Source organism: Drosophila biarmipes, chromosome X (genome assembly GCF_025231255.1).
Source record: "Drosophila biarmipes strain raj3 chromosome X, RU_DBia_V1.1, whole genome shotgun sequence".
NCBI classification, from domain to species: domain Eukaryota; kingdom Metazoa; phylum Arthropoda; class Insecta; order Diptera; family Drosophilidae; genus Drosophila; species Drosophila biarmipes.
Window position 1 is genome coordinate 6,107,108 of NC_066611.1, and position 12,226 is coordinate 6,119,333.

At 42.5% G+C, this 12,226-nt stretch overlaps 1 protein-coding gene across 5 annotated transcripts in view; it reads right to left on the reverse strand.

Moving 5' to 3' along the window:
- LOC108024762 (dopamine D2-like receptor) overlaps positions 1–10,493 on the reverse strand; it is a 65,680-nt gene extending 55,187 nt beyond the window's left edge. For all 5 annotated transcript variants that reach the window (XM_044093367.2, XM_044093368.2, XM_044093366.2 and 2 more), the window contains exon 1: positions 9,857–10,493. The gene's annotated coding sequence lies outside the window, so the exon portion shown is untranslated. The remainder of the gene's footprint in view (positions 1–9,856) is intronic.
- Positions 10,494–12,226: the final 1,733 nt, after the last annotated feature.

Here is a 12,226-nt window from a genome sequence, read left to right on the forward strand (position 1 = left end):
TATAAATAACAAACCTAAAATATAAATACGAATCTATTAATAAATAATAATTAAATTATTTTTATACTATTAATAATGCGATTTTCATTTCATTATAAACTTCAAATACCCCCTAAAAATATAATATAAATATATAAGTAAGTAATATGATATATGTAATGTAAAAATAAAGTAATACAAATAACGTATTTGCTTTAAAATTTTAAATACGAATATTTTAATACATACTATTTTCACATTTTAATAATATTTATGTCTTAAAAATATAAATAAATATTATGATACTAATAGAATATGATACCTTTAAAATTTGAATTCTAATTTTTAAATAGATAATTGAAAACTTGAATGGAACTTTCATTGCTTTAAAATCTTATATTAAGCGTATTAAATAAAAATAAATGTTATGATATTATTTTATTTTACTTTTTGATAGATAGAGTTGTTTACTTAAACTAAATATTTGTAAATATATATTTATATACATTTTTAAATAGATAACGATTTTAAGGCATGTACTAATTTATTTAAAAACTAATAGAGATATATATTTATATACATTTTTAACCATGTACATATTTATTTAAAAACAAATAGTGACTAGTGCAATACATTGTTTTTATGTATTTGTTTGATCTGAGGTTGTTTAATTAAACCAAACACACTTGTGGTAAGAGCTCAGGCTACTAGTTCATTGAAAATATTTTATAAAAAAAATAAAATAAAATATATATGAAATTTAAATTATTTTTAAACCCTGCCACCCAATCAACTGCCAATTGTCCTCACCCAAAACTTCAAGTCAAATAATTTTCCCAGTGAAAACATCAAGGTCTCAATGGAAACTGTGTGTGAAAATCGCCGTGGAACGCACTCCGGTGATCATTTGTTATCCAGGGCGCTTTCGCTGAAAACTTTCGCTTTTCCGAGCGACTGACTGTCTGTCCCTCTGTCCGATTGTCGGATCCGGAGGGCGGAGTGTCCTTGGGCCCACTGGCCGGGCGGCCAGCTGATGCCGAGGACAATGACGGAGCGAAGGCTAATTAGCATCGTCAACAGGGGCCACCTTAAGGTCCCGTGGCCCGTTCCGCCACTGCGAGCCCCATCTGGCCGCTCTGCAACATGATGCACGCGTCCCACGCTGCGCGGGACTGAAATGAGTTGGCCTAATGATGATGCCCCCCTGGACACCCCTTCCAGGATGTGCCAGGACCGCCCTCCCTCCCCGACATGCAAAACGCCAACAATAAAAATGTCACTTTTGCGTGTTGGGCGCCAGAAGGAAATCATTTTCACCAAATCGCAAAGTGGGTGGATGGTGGGTGGTGGGTGGAAAATGTGCTCTTATCATAAATCACGAAACCACTGGCCACGCCCCCCAGCCGCTGGCCCCCTCCGAGAGGCGCCTAATTAATTAATTAACAGCGTCTCATCATCATCGCCGTACTCTCGACTCCGTTGCGTGACAATTTCCCAGAGTTTTGCATGAATTATTTGGCCGAAAGCGAATTGTCAGCAGAAAAACATGGCCAACAATTAGCGAATGCCACTTGCACTCAGTTCGTTATCGGCACGCACGCCCCAGCTTAAAGAAAACTACCTCCTCGAAATTAATGCCACGGATGCACGATAGTTGGGCCTGAGCCCCCTGACACTCCAAGTGCCCCGGATTATACTTAGAAGCCTTGTATCCAGCCCAGGGAACTGGGCCCATTAGGAACACCTCGTCGCGATGTCGACGGAAATTCCAGGGGCCACATTTAGCCCTAATGTTCATGTTAATGCCCATTTACCGCCGATATCGAGCTGCCAAAATATGGCCAAATAACTATCATAAATTCGGTCTAGTTGGAAATTAGTTCATGTTCTTCAGACAGCTAAAAATAATACTTTTATGTCTGGGAAACACGGACCATAAATAGAATAAAATAATAAAAAACACTATAATACATAATAATTCATGATAAACCTAGTATTAAGTAAGTTTAAGTTCTACGATATTAAATAAGATGTACAATTTAAAAGTAGCCAATATATTTAATAATAAAAAAATAATACACAAGTTTAGGTTCTTAAGTATTAAATAAGATATATAATTTACAACTTCCTTAAGTTAACTTAAAACACTTACTTAATGTTTGACTAATTTAGTGACTAGATTTAATTTTAAAAACTCAAGGTAGGCTCCAGAGTAAAAGGGCTCTACAACTAATCGACACTTAATAGTATTACATATTAAATCGTGTTTAGGTTGTCGGGAATCGAAAAGTGCTACCTTAATTCCAAAATAAACCAGAAAAATAAATAAACTAAAGCCAATTATAATTATTATTTATTTTATTTTTAAGGGAACTTATATTACTATGGTATTACTTGTATATGGAGAGTTTTTATTTTATTTTTTATTTTATTTATCCCGCTCTGTTTAATTTATTTAGAATAAAGGTAACTGAATATTTTTGTCTCTATGAAAAAAAGTAAAATACTTTTCAAAGGCCCCAGTCATTTGCTTTTATTTATATTTATATTTTTTTACATATTTGACTCGCTTGAATTTATTTAATTTAATTTTTTGCCATAAGCCTTGTTTAAAAGGAATTCATATATTCCCTTATCCGCCGCCTTTCCCTGCACTCCCCTGAAATAAAAAAAACAACAGAAAGCCGAAAACTGCATTTAAACAAATTTGATTGCTCGTTTGTCGGTGGTTTTTTCCGCTTTTCGCTTTATTTTTTGTTATTGCCCACGAAGCCCAAACATTTTGGCAAGTTTTTAGCATTTTTGCGCTGGAGTTGCTGTGCTGCTGTGTTGATATTACTGTTGATGTGGCGCATTGTTTGGCAGCTTTATGAAAATTTTAAGTACATCAAATTTTTATGATTTTCAACAAGTGTCTGTGTGTGTGCCAGCCCTTGAAGCGGGCTGTGTGTGTGTGTGGGGTGGGGCGGCACACAGATACTCCCACACACACACAGCGACAGACACACTTTATTGCTGCCGTTAATCCGGAAAAATTTGTAACATTTTCCAATTTGGTAATCGTCTGAATGTTTTAAAATGAGCGAAAATAATGTGTGAGTGGGGGAGGGAGGCATTTCGACGCTGTTTTCCGGAATTGTAATTCTAATTTGGTTTTTCGGGCAGCCCTAATTGACGATGAGCTCGCCGGCTGTTTACCTGTGCCAATTATAAATTTATGGAGGGGCTTTAGTTGCAGTTTACTGGCTGTGCGAGCTTTTCCCACCTCTCTCTCTCTGGAAGTTCTGGGGAAAAAATGGAAAATTGGCCAGGAGGAAAATGGAAAAGTGGATTGTAGCCCGTCGCTTGTCAACTTTTCCGAGTGCACACATGGGCTCTAGTTTCGCCAGTGGTCAGGGACGTTGTCTAGACTCTCGAAGGGCTGCAGGACGTGAGGGCAGGATGTGAGTGCGGTCCTGGCTGACTTGTCAGCTGGCGCTCAAACGGTGTGACATTGATTTTCATTCGAACGACTCCGGCCCACAGACGAGCTCACAATTCCGGCCATCTTCTCGGCTTTTTCCCCCTCATCGAATTTCCCAGGCAACTGGGACCAGCTGCTACCTAATTGGAAATTTCACATTGCTCCTTTGGCCAAAAAATGCGGCAGAATGTCGCCTATGGCTTTTCCATTTTGTTACCCTTGCCTTGAGATCAAGAAGATGAGGGAATTATGGCGAAAAAGCCAGGAAAATCTAGCGAAAGTGGCCATCAAATCTTTTAAGACTTTATCTTTTTATTTTATAGTTTCTCAGTTATTTCTGTTTTTTTTTTTAATATTTGAAATTAATATTTAAAAAATGGCAAAGCAAAGTAGTAGTAAAGGTCATTTGACACTGGCTACTTATATTTATTAATTCTTATTTTATATTTATTTTTATTTTTAATTTAATAAATATATATTTAAAATGTTGATATTGCAGTAAATATTTGGAATAAACTTATAAGGCAAGTCGTGTTTCAAAATACAGCGTCTTAAGGCCTTAATTAAAAGTAGCTTTATATTGCCATGAAAATAATATTTTTCTTGATTTAAGTGAGTTTTTCAAGGACAGAAACACCCAAAAATGATTGCTAATAATATGTTTTTATTAAAATCCCCAGGAGAATCCGAACCATTTTCCTCCACTTTCCACCATCAAAATGCAGCTGCGCGGCTTCTGAGTGCGGAATCCCTTGAACAGGAGGATATTCCTACCCGGAATGGAGTGCTTTCCTAGTGGCACTATCCCCCGGACTCTGGGCTGCACCTGTTGATCGCCTGCAGGTCGCCTGGCCTTGGGCAACAGGTGACTCCTGCGCTGGCAGGGCCATCGATATGCCCGTGGGATATGACAGAGGAGGAAAGTTTTTCAATTTGAATTCAATTTAAAGTTCTCGGATATGCCAGCACCCCCCCTCAGCCGATTGCCATCGCTGTTTTCCCACGCGCTTTTCCGATTTCCCCGCCTTTCCCCCGGCAAGACTTGTGTACTTGCTCAGATGCTGAGCTTTCATATTTATTTGACTCCGTTGAAATGCAAATAAATGCAAACATTTACTCGGGGAAAGGCAAGTGTGTGTGTGTGTGCGTGAGTCACATAGCCACACCCACTCACCCACACACATAATGATAATTATGCAAATGTAATGGCATAATGTCGGCATGATTCCTTTTAGCGAGTGTGCCCTGCTCCTCGGCGGTGCGTTGATTTAATGCAAACAAAGGGAGAGATGGACGCCTTGAGGTTTCCTGTTACCTGCTGGGGAAAAGCTGGGGAAAAGCTGGCAAAAGGCTGGAAAGTGGCGCAAACGGAAGAGCGGGCGAAAAAATGTCCTTTCTTGCACTTTCACTCTAGCAGTCAATGGGAGATTTTGAAGAAAGGGCTGCAGAGTGGTGTTATTTCTTTACAAAAAATGCATTTAAGGGGTGTAATTGGTATAGAAAACTAAACTAAGGCTCGATATCTTTAAGTTTTCCGCCTTAATTATAATTTAAAATAACTTAAAGTCGTTTAAAAAATATTTCTGATTTGTTTGTTGGGTTATCAACATTTATAACGCTGCATAAAAAAATATTTCTATGACTTGTTTGTTGGTTTATCAACATTCATAGTCAAATATATTATCATAGACCATTTTTGCTTTAATTTTATTGCAGCCACACAAAGATACAACAGATTTGCAACGTTTAGAGCAAAAAGGAGCCCCAAAAGTGGGGAAAATATTGTCAGACGTTTACCTGCTTTCACCGCAAGGCGAAAGCCTCCCCAAAGGTGGGGAAAATATGCTTCAAATTCTATATTTTCCTCTTTTTTTCTCCCCTCCCTGCCTGAGGAAGCAACTCCATTGGATGTCTTGCAAAACTAACAAACTGAGAAGCGCCTGAAAATGAGCCACAGACCGACCAGATCGAGGCGACACTTATGTAAAGCGGTTGGAAAAACTCTCCGAAATGGAGGAACCTTTTAGGCGAAGAAAACTGGGTTATCCACTAAAGTGCAGCCATCTGAATCGCCAGTGTGTGGGTGTGTATCTGTGTGTGCGTGTGTGTGGGGGGGGAGAAAGTAAAGTGCAGAAAAGTGTTTGTGCATCCCCGACTTGGCCCTCTGTCACGTCGTTTTTAGATGTATTCTAAAAGATTTAGCTGCACATCCCAAACCGCTTTTCCAGCTCCAGGGGACGCCGCATAGTGGACACACTCAGGGGCGGCGAAAGGGGGCTGCTTTCTCCAGGGGGTGGTCCGGGGTCCCCGGCAACCGCAGATAAACTGCAGGCAAGGTGGCGAAGGCGGAGGCGGCGGCGAAAGTGTGAAAGTGTGAAAGTGTAGCAAATGTGAAACAATTCCGCTAATTGCAAAAAATGCGCTGCCATCCAGGGGCGCGTGGGCGTTGCTTTCGAGGGGGGGTCATTAAAAGGCGTTGCATTGCACACACCAAAGTATGCAGCACTCTCGGACCGCCAAACAGCCAGTTTGCCAGCCGTGCGGAAAGCTGGCTAAACTCAAACTCAATTCCGCAGCAGTCTCGGGCTGGCGAGCTCCTCCTCGCCGCCCTGATTTTCCCACCCACTTTCTCCCAGCGCTTTAATAAATTTAATTAGGTTTGTTTTGCTTTCTTCCCGCCCCCGCCCCCTCCCGCTCGGTCACTCGAAGGCCTGCGAGTGTTGCATTTTACGCACGATTTTAATTAAATGCCGCGCGTATGCTCCGCTTTTATTACTCGGTTGTGCAGATAGATAGATGGAAAGATAGATAGATGGAAAGATAGAAAGATACATGGCTGGTGGGGTCGGGGGTCGGTGGTCCCCGGAACTGATGCTTTGTTTATTGGTTCCTGGCGACCAGCCACCAGCGACTGGGCGTGGCAGCTGACCGAATTGTCACTGACCATTTGATTGAGTTTGCATTGTAGCAGCGCTTTCCTTTGCCCGCCATTCGGGGGAAAAGCAATTAAGGAATATCAGTGACAGTCTGGCTTTCGAGTTTTAACAGCCTTTATTGAATATCCCTAGCTTGGGCTTCATGTTTTGTACAACACTTATTGCAAAATGGGTTTAGAGTTGAAAAAATACCACAAATATTGCTAGTAAAAATAAGAAAATAATGTACAGAATTTCTTAACTGATTTTATACAGCTGAAAAAAAAGAAAACTACCATGTATTTCAGAAAAATTGTAAATTAATTTATCAGTAATACTTAATAAAAAAAAGTAACAAGAAATTCTTTCAATTTCTAGCAAATTTGCACACTTTTTTTACACTTTTAGGTAGACAGACTTTTATTCCAACCCAAATGAGCTTATACAAATAAAAAAGAACAATTTAATTGGGAATAAAGTATTTAATTTCGCAGACGTTCTATGTTTAGAAACAGTTATTGATTTACCATGAAGGCGAGTAAGAAAAGTCTTAGATATCACCCATTAAAAAAAGCTCACATTAAAAAGTTTTTTTTATAGGTATTTTTTATTCTAGAATATTCCTACTTTAAATTAAATTCTCTGATATAATTTAAAGTTTTTTAAAGAGCCATACTAGATAAATTTTTTAAAATTCCGTTTGGAGTCATAATGTTTTGTTTATTATAAGAACTTAAGGAAACGACTGTCTATGGTCAGTTTTTTGACCTCTTTTCAACTAAAAGAAAAGTTCAAGCCCTAAAAAATGTTTCAATGCTTTAAGCCACCGTTAAGAAAAGGTTTCTAAATGTAGGTTTTATAGCCAGAAATAATATGAATGACACCAAGAGTGAAATAACTTTGATAAACCGAAAGACGGCGGCTGACAAGAGATTAACTTGTGTGAAAAAGAGCCCAAAGTGGCTATTTGGCCCGCTGTGCATGCCCGTTTCCCCAATTTGGCCCAAATCTGCGCCCAAAGGATGGGCGATGCGGTGGAAAACTGGCGCTTCCTGATCCGCAGGACACGCCCCCCGACGCAGAGGACCCACTGCTGGTTTATTAAGCTGGAGTCGGGTGACAATTCCAGATACTTTATGCAGTGCAAAAAGCCAAACTGCGTTGCGGGGGGCAGGCAAATGAAGTTAGTGAGCACTAGAAGTGGCAGGAAAACGGGCAAAGCGCGGGAAAAGCGGGGGAAAAGGGGCCCAGGGAAACGGGAGCCACTGTGCATTGGCCTGTGCGCCGACTAACAAGGATAATTGCAAAAGGAAGTAACAATAAACCCAATGATATCGATGCCCAGTTACACACACTGCGGGGGAGGGGGCTGCAAAATGGGGGGAGGGGGCCCGGGGAAAACAAAGGAAAAGCGGGGCAACCAGAGGAAGCAGGAGCCGTGTCCTGCGGAACGTTTGCGCCAGCGAGCAATCAGCGTAAAGTGCGCGCCGCTTTGTAACTGAAACGATAAAAGGGAAAAAGAAGGTGGTGGCAGCAGCAGCAGCAGCAGGAAAAGCGAACAAAACCGAACAGGAGAAGGATGGGTGGCGTGGGTGTGGGAAAGCGGGCGGAAAAGCGGGCGGCAGGAAGAGCAGCTGAGGCTGCCGGGACCAAAAGAAGCAGAGCCAGTGGAAGCTGGCAAACAGCGGAGAGGGGAAAAAATAATAAAATATCGTTTATTGAGGGCACTCCAACGGCGAATGTGATTGTTGTCCACCGACCGTGCCCAGCGCCCCCGGAATTTCCCAGCACCCCCTGCACCTTTCCCGGGCATTTCCCCGGCTGAGCCGCGGCCGAGATCAAAGCCCAAGACGACGAACTTCACTGGGCTTCGCCAGCGGAGCGCGGAGAAAGGCATTCCACGGGCCAGCGAGGCATTGGGAACTGCAACTTTGATTGAATTTTATGAGAATTCCAGCACAAGATCATAAATACCCGCTTTATGCGGCCATTCTGCGCTTTCATTGTTCATTTGCCAATAATAAGCGACGAAATTTTCCATTACACTGATAATTATTAAACGCTTTTGCGAATGGCGGCCCTCAAAACTGGTTTAATCTGCAGCTCTTCATTTTGAATTGAGCTAAATATTGCATTTTAAGTGTTTGAAAATATGGAAATGTTGCATTTTATGAGCAATAAAATTAGTTACTGTAATAATGAAATTTCATAATACTTTTTTGAGCACTTGTAATAATTTAAGTAATATATTTTAGGCTTTTAAGGGCTTGAGCCATTACAAATCTGTTAAAATCTAAGCTCCTTTCCAAATGTTCCAAAAATCAATTGTTCAAAAAACATTTACTAGAAGCGCAAAAGTCTTTAAAATTTTATTAATATTATTAAAAATTCTTTAGACAATTGAATTGTTTTGGATACAGTTAATGCTTTCATTATTAATAATAACCATTTAAAACACATAACATTGTTTTTTAATAAATTACATTTTTCTAACAATTAAATTTCAGATAAAATAAAGATAAAGATAAAATAAATTGTTGGCAAGCAAAAATCAATAAATTAAAGCCCATTGTTTAATTCCTTATGCATTCTTAATTTTAATAATAATTTAAAGAATCTAGAACTATACTTTTAAAGACGATTTCCTACTATTAAAATGTTAGATATTCCCCAAAAAGCCCTAATTCTTTGCTTCAATTACTTCATGCACAGAATTAAATTCATAAGGCTTTCTGGATTGTAATAAAAATTTAGAGAGCCTCAATTTTGCCATTTTTAGGAACCGCCTTCATTGGCCCTCCTAAATTCCGCTTAAATCACTCTCAAATTTAAGCTAAAACCGTGGCCACTCAGAGTTGCAAATCCAATTTTTGTTGCCACCGCAGTTGACAAAGTAACCGATTCAAACGAGCATATTGCGAAAATAAAACAAAACCCAGCATTCTCGGGGCGTGACCGAGTGCAGCGTAATTTATTTCGCAGCCGCGAGCTGTGCCAACAGTGCGTATGCGTACTTTTAATTCAAATCGCTCATACGCAGCGTGGTGCAAATCAACAGGATGCCGAGGCGCAGGAGGAAGTGCCTGCATGGCTGTATGGCTGCTGTTGCCTTGTCCCAAATGTTTTTGGCCCCAACTCCACAAAGCCACCACCCATCTATGTCCCATGTCCTGTGCCCCACATCCCACATCCCAGGCCATATCCCACATCCTGGCGAGCACTTAGCCACGGACACGCCGTATCGCCGTGTCCTTGTGCCGACGCTTTCATGCACATTTATCGTGATTAGCTATTAATTGATAATAATTAACTTAAGCACAGGCCACAGATGCCCGTCTGTGTGTGCCCCTCGGCGGCGAAATCTGAAGTTGACATGCCTCCTGTTGATTTGCGAGCCAAAACTGGGGAGTTCCACAGTAGGCAGTGCCCCCTATCATTTCCCCATTTGACTGGCCAAAAAATTAACCAGAAAAACTGCCCATAATCAAGATCTACTTACATGGCTCGCTTTGGTATTTTACTTGAATTCAGTCGAAGTTCGCACAATTTCGGCTTCCAATTTGCCCTCATAACGCCTCGATGCTGCCACCAAATGTTTTGTACACACTAGCACTAACTATGTATTTTTTGGGTTTTATTTTTTGGGTTTTCTCTCATTTGAAAACGTAAAAAAAATTGTAAAAAAAAAACGGAAAAAAACTTGTTATCGCCGACGGATACTTGGTAAATCGTAAATATAACTTGGATTTCGGATGATGATTTCTAGGGGGTGGATTTATCTTGCAACCTTAGTTGTGCAGCTTGTTGATTGAGTTGGTTAAAGTTCATGAGCGATGGCAACTGAGGAGGAAGCGCGAACACAAAAACACCGATTTGCAACTGAAAGTCTTGGCCTGAAGTGTCTCCAATCCTCTGAAGCTGTGTCACACGCAATACCACTGCTTGGCTCGCTGGCTCTAGTTCGGCTTGTCAGTTCGGCCTTTGGCTGCACACTTTCACTTTCACTGCCACTTTCACTGGGCGCTCAGAGTCTTGGGGTGATGCGATGCGACTGAAGTGCTGACTGGAGTGGAACTGAGTTGAGTTGATGGCTTTAGCTGCTGCGAGATCCGTGCGGCACGTGCGAACACGTTCAGATTTCATAACCAACTGTCGAGTCAGCGCGGCCGAGGAGCCGAAGGACCTGGCCGAAGGACCTCGCCGAAGGACCCCGCCGAGCCGAGACCACTCGGCGCACGAAGTCCCGGCCGAGCGGGGATTCCTTCGCCTGCAGAAGGGCTTTCGAAGTCGCCTCTTCGGAGACACCGTTAATGGGGCGCTGCTGCCAGACTTTTGGGCGCCCGCAGCTTCCCCAAAAACAGGACTCGCGCTCTCTCTTAAGCGCTCTCTTTCGCCCCGTGGTGGACCAGTACGCGCCCTTGTCGCTCGAGTGTTGCACATCATGAAGCCGAAGTCGGGCATAAAACTTTCACCATTAGCCGCGTTAATGGGACGCGCGCGAGCCAAATTCGTCAGCTGGCCATTGGCGCGCAAGGAGGTGGGCTTAGTGAAAGTTTTATCGCCACTTTCGGCCACATCGCCGTGTAAGTGCCTCTCCAGCAGGAGCCCAGGAGCCCAGGAGCCCAGGAGCCCAGGAGCCCAGGAGCCCAGTAGCCCAGGATGATCTCGCGGATCTGCCAGTGCCCAGCCCCAAGGGCGATCAATATCCGGGGTACACAACCTGCTCAAATCGCAACACATGCTGTGCTTTGGGACCCTTCTCCTCCAACTGCCCGTCATCCCGGCACTATGACATATTGTATCCACACGCGTACGTGTCTGGCCTGACAAGCGGGGCAAGGCTCTGCCTCTCGGCGACTGAGCTCCTTGGCCGGGACTTGGTCACCTCGCCCCGCCTCGATAGCTGCACACATAAATCCCATAAATGACAAACTTATTAGTGGCCTGATGGGAGCCGGGAACTGCCCTGGCCGCCCAGGAAACGAGTCGCATTATGACGGCGTCTCGAAATTAGTGACAGTTGCACAAATTACACAAATCACACAACCGAACTCAGAGCCACATGTATCAAATCATAAATTAGGCCAACTAAAATATGGCAATGGTGGAGAAAGGGGAGAAGGGTGGATTTTTGGGATTCATTTGGCTCTGCCAGCCCCGCCACCGGAGGCATTCCGCTGGGAATGAAAACTTTCAATTGCCCAACACGGCGACCTTGGGCGCACATTTGACCCACAGTGTGGCGAACCAGGGAACCCGGAACCCCAAAAATCAGGGGGTGGCATCGCTGGAGTGCCGAACCAACACACACCAGAGCCGAACAAACTGGAAAACTGGCTGCGGGACAAGTTTGGCACATTTGTCACATGGAGTTGCGAGCTTCGAGCCCTGCGTTTCGAGTGCAACATGCACTCACAGCCCCCAAAAGTAAACATTACCAGCCAACCCTACCCTTTCCTTTATGGTCTCTATACAATCTTTACCAAAATCTTAAGGAAAAAGAGACCCATGTGTTTTGTCCTTAAGAATCTTGAGGTTGAGGTCCCCCAATTTTAATATTACCAACCCCTATCCCTTGGTAAAAATGTAATTTTTAAAAATTCAATTTCATTGCCTACCGTATAATCTTAGGCAAAAAAGGTGACCCATATGCTTTAGCTTCGGAATCTAAGGACATGTCGAAAGGTGTTCGCATTTTCCCTGCCGTGCGTGTGTGTGTTTGCTCTGGGAACCTGTTTTTTGCGTGTGCCAGACAGCGAGTGAATGAGGAAGGCAGGGAAAGGGGGAGCCAAACTTTTTCAGCAACTACAATAATTTAGTATAGTTCACCAAAAAGTTCCACCTGTGCGCATTCCGCCGCCCACACCCC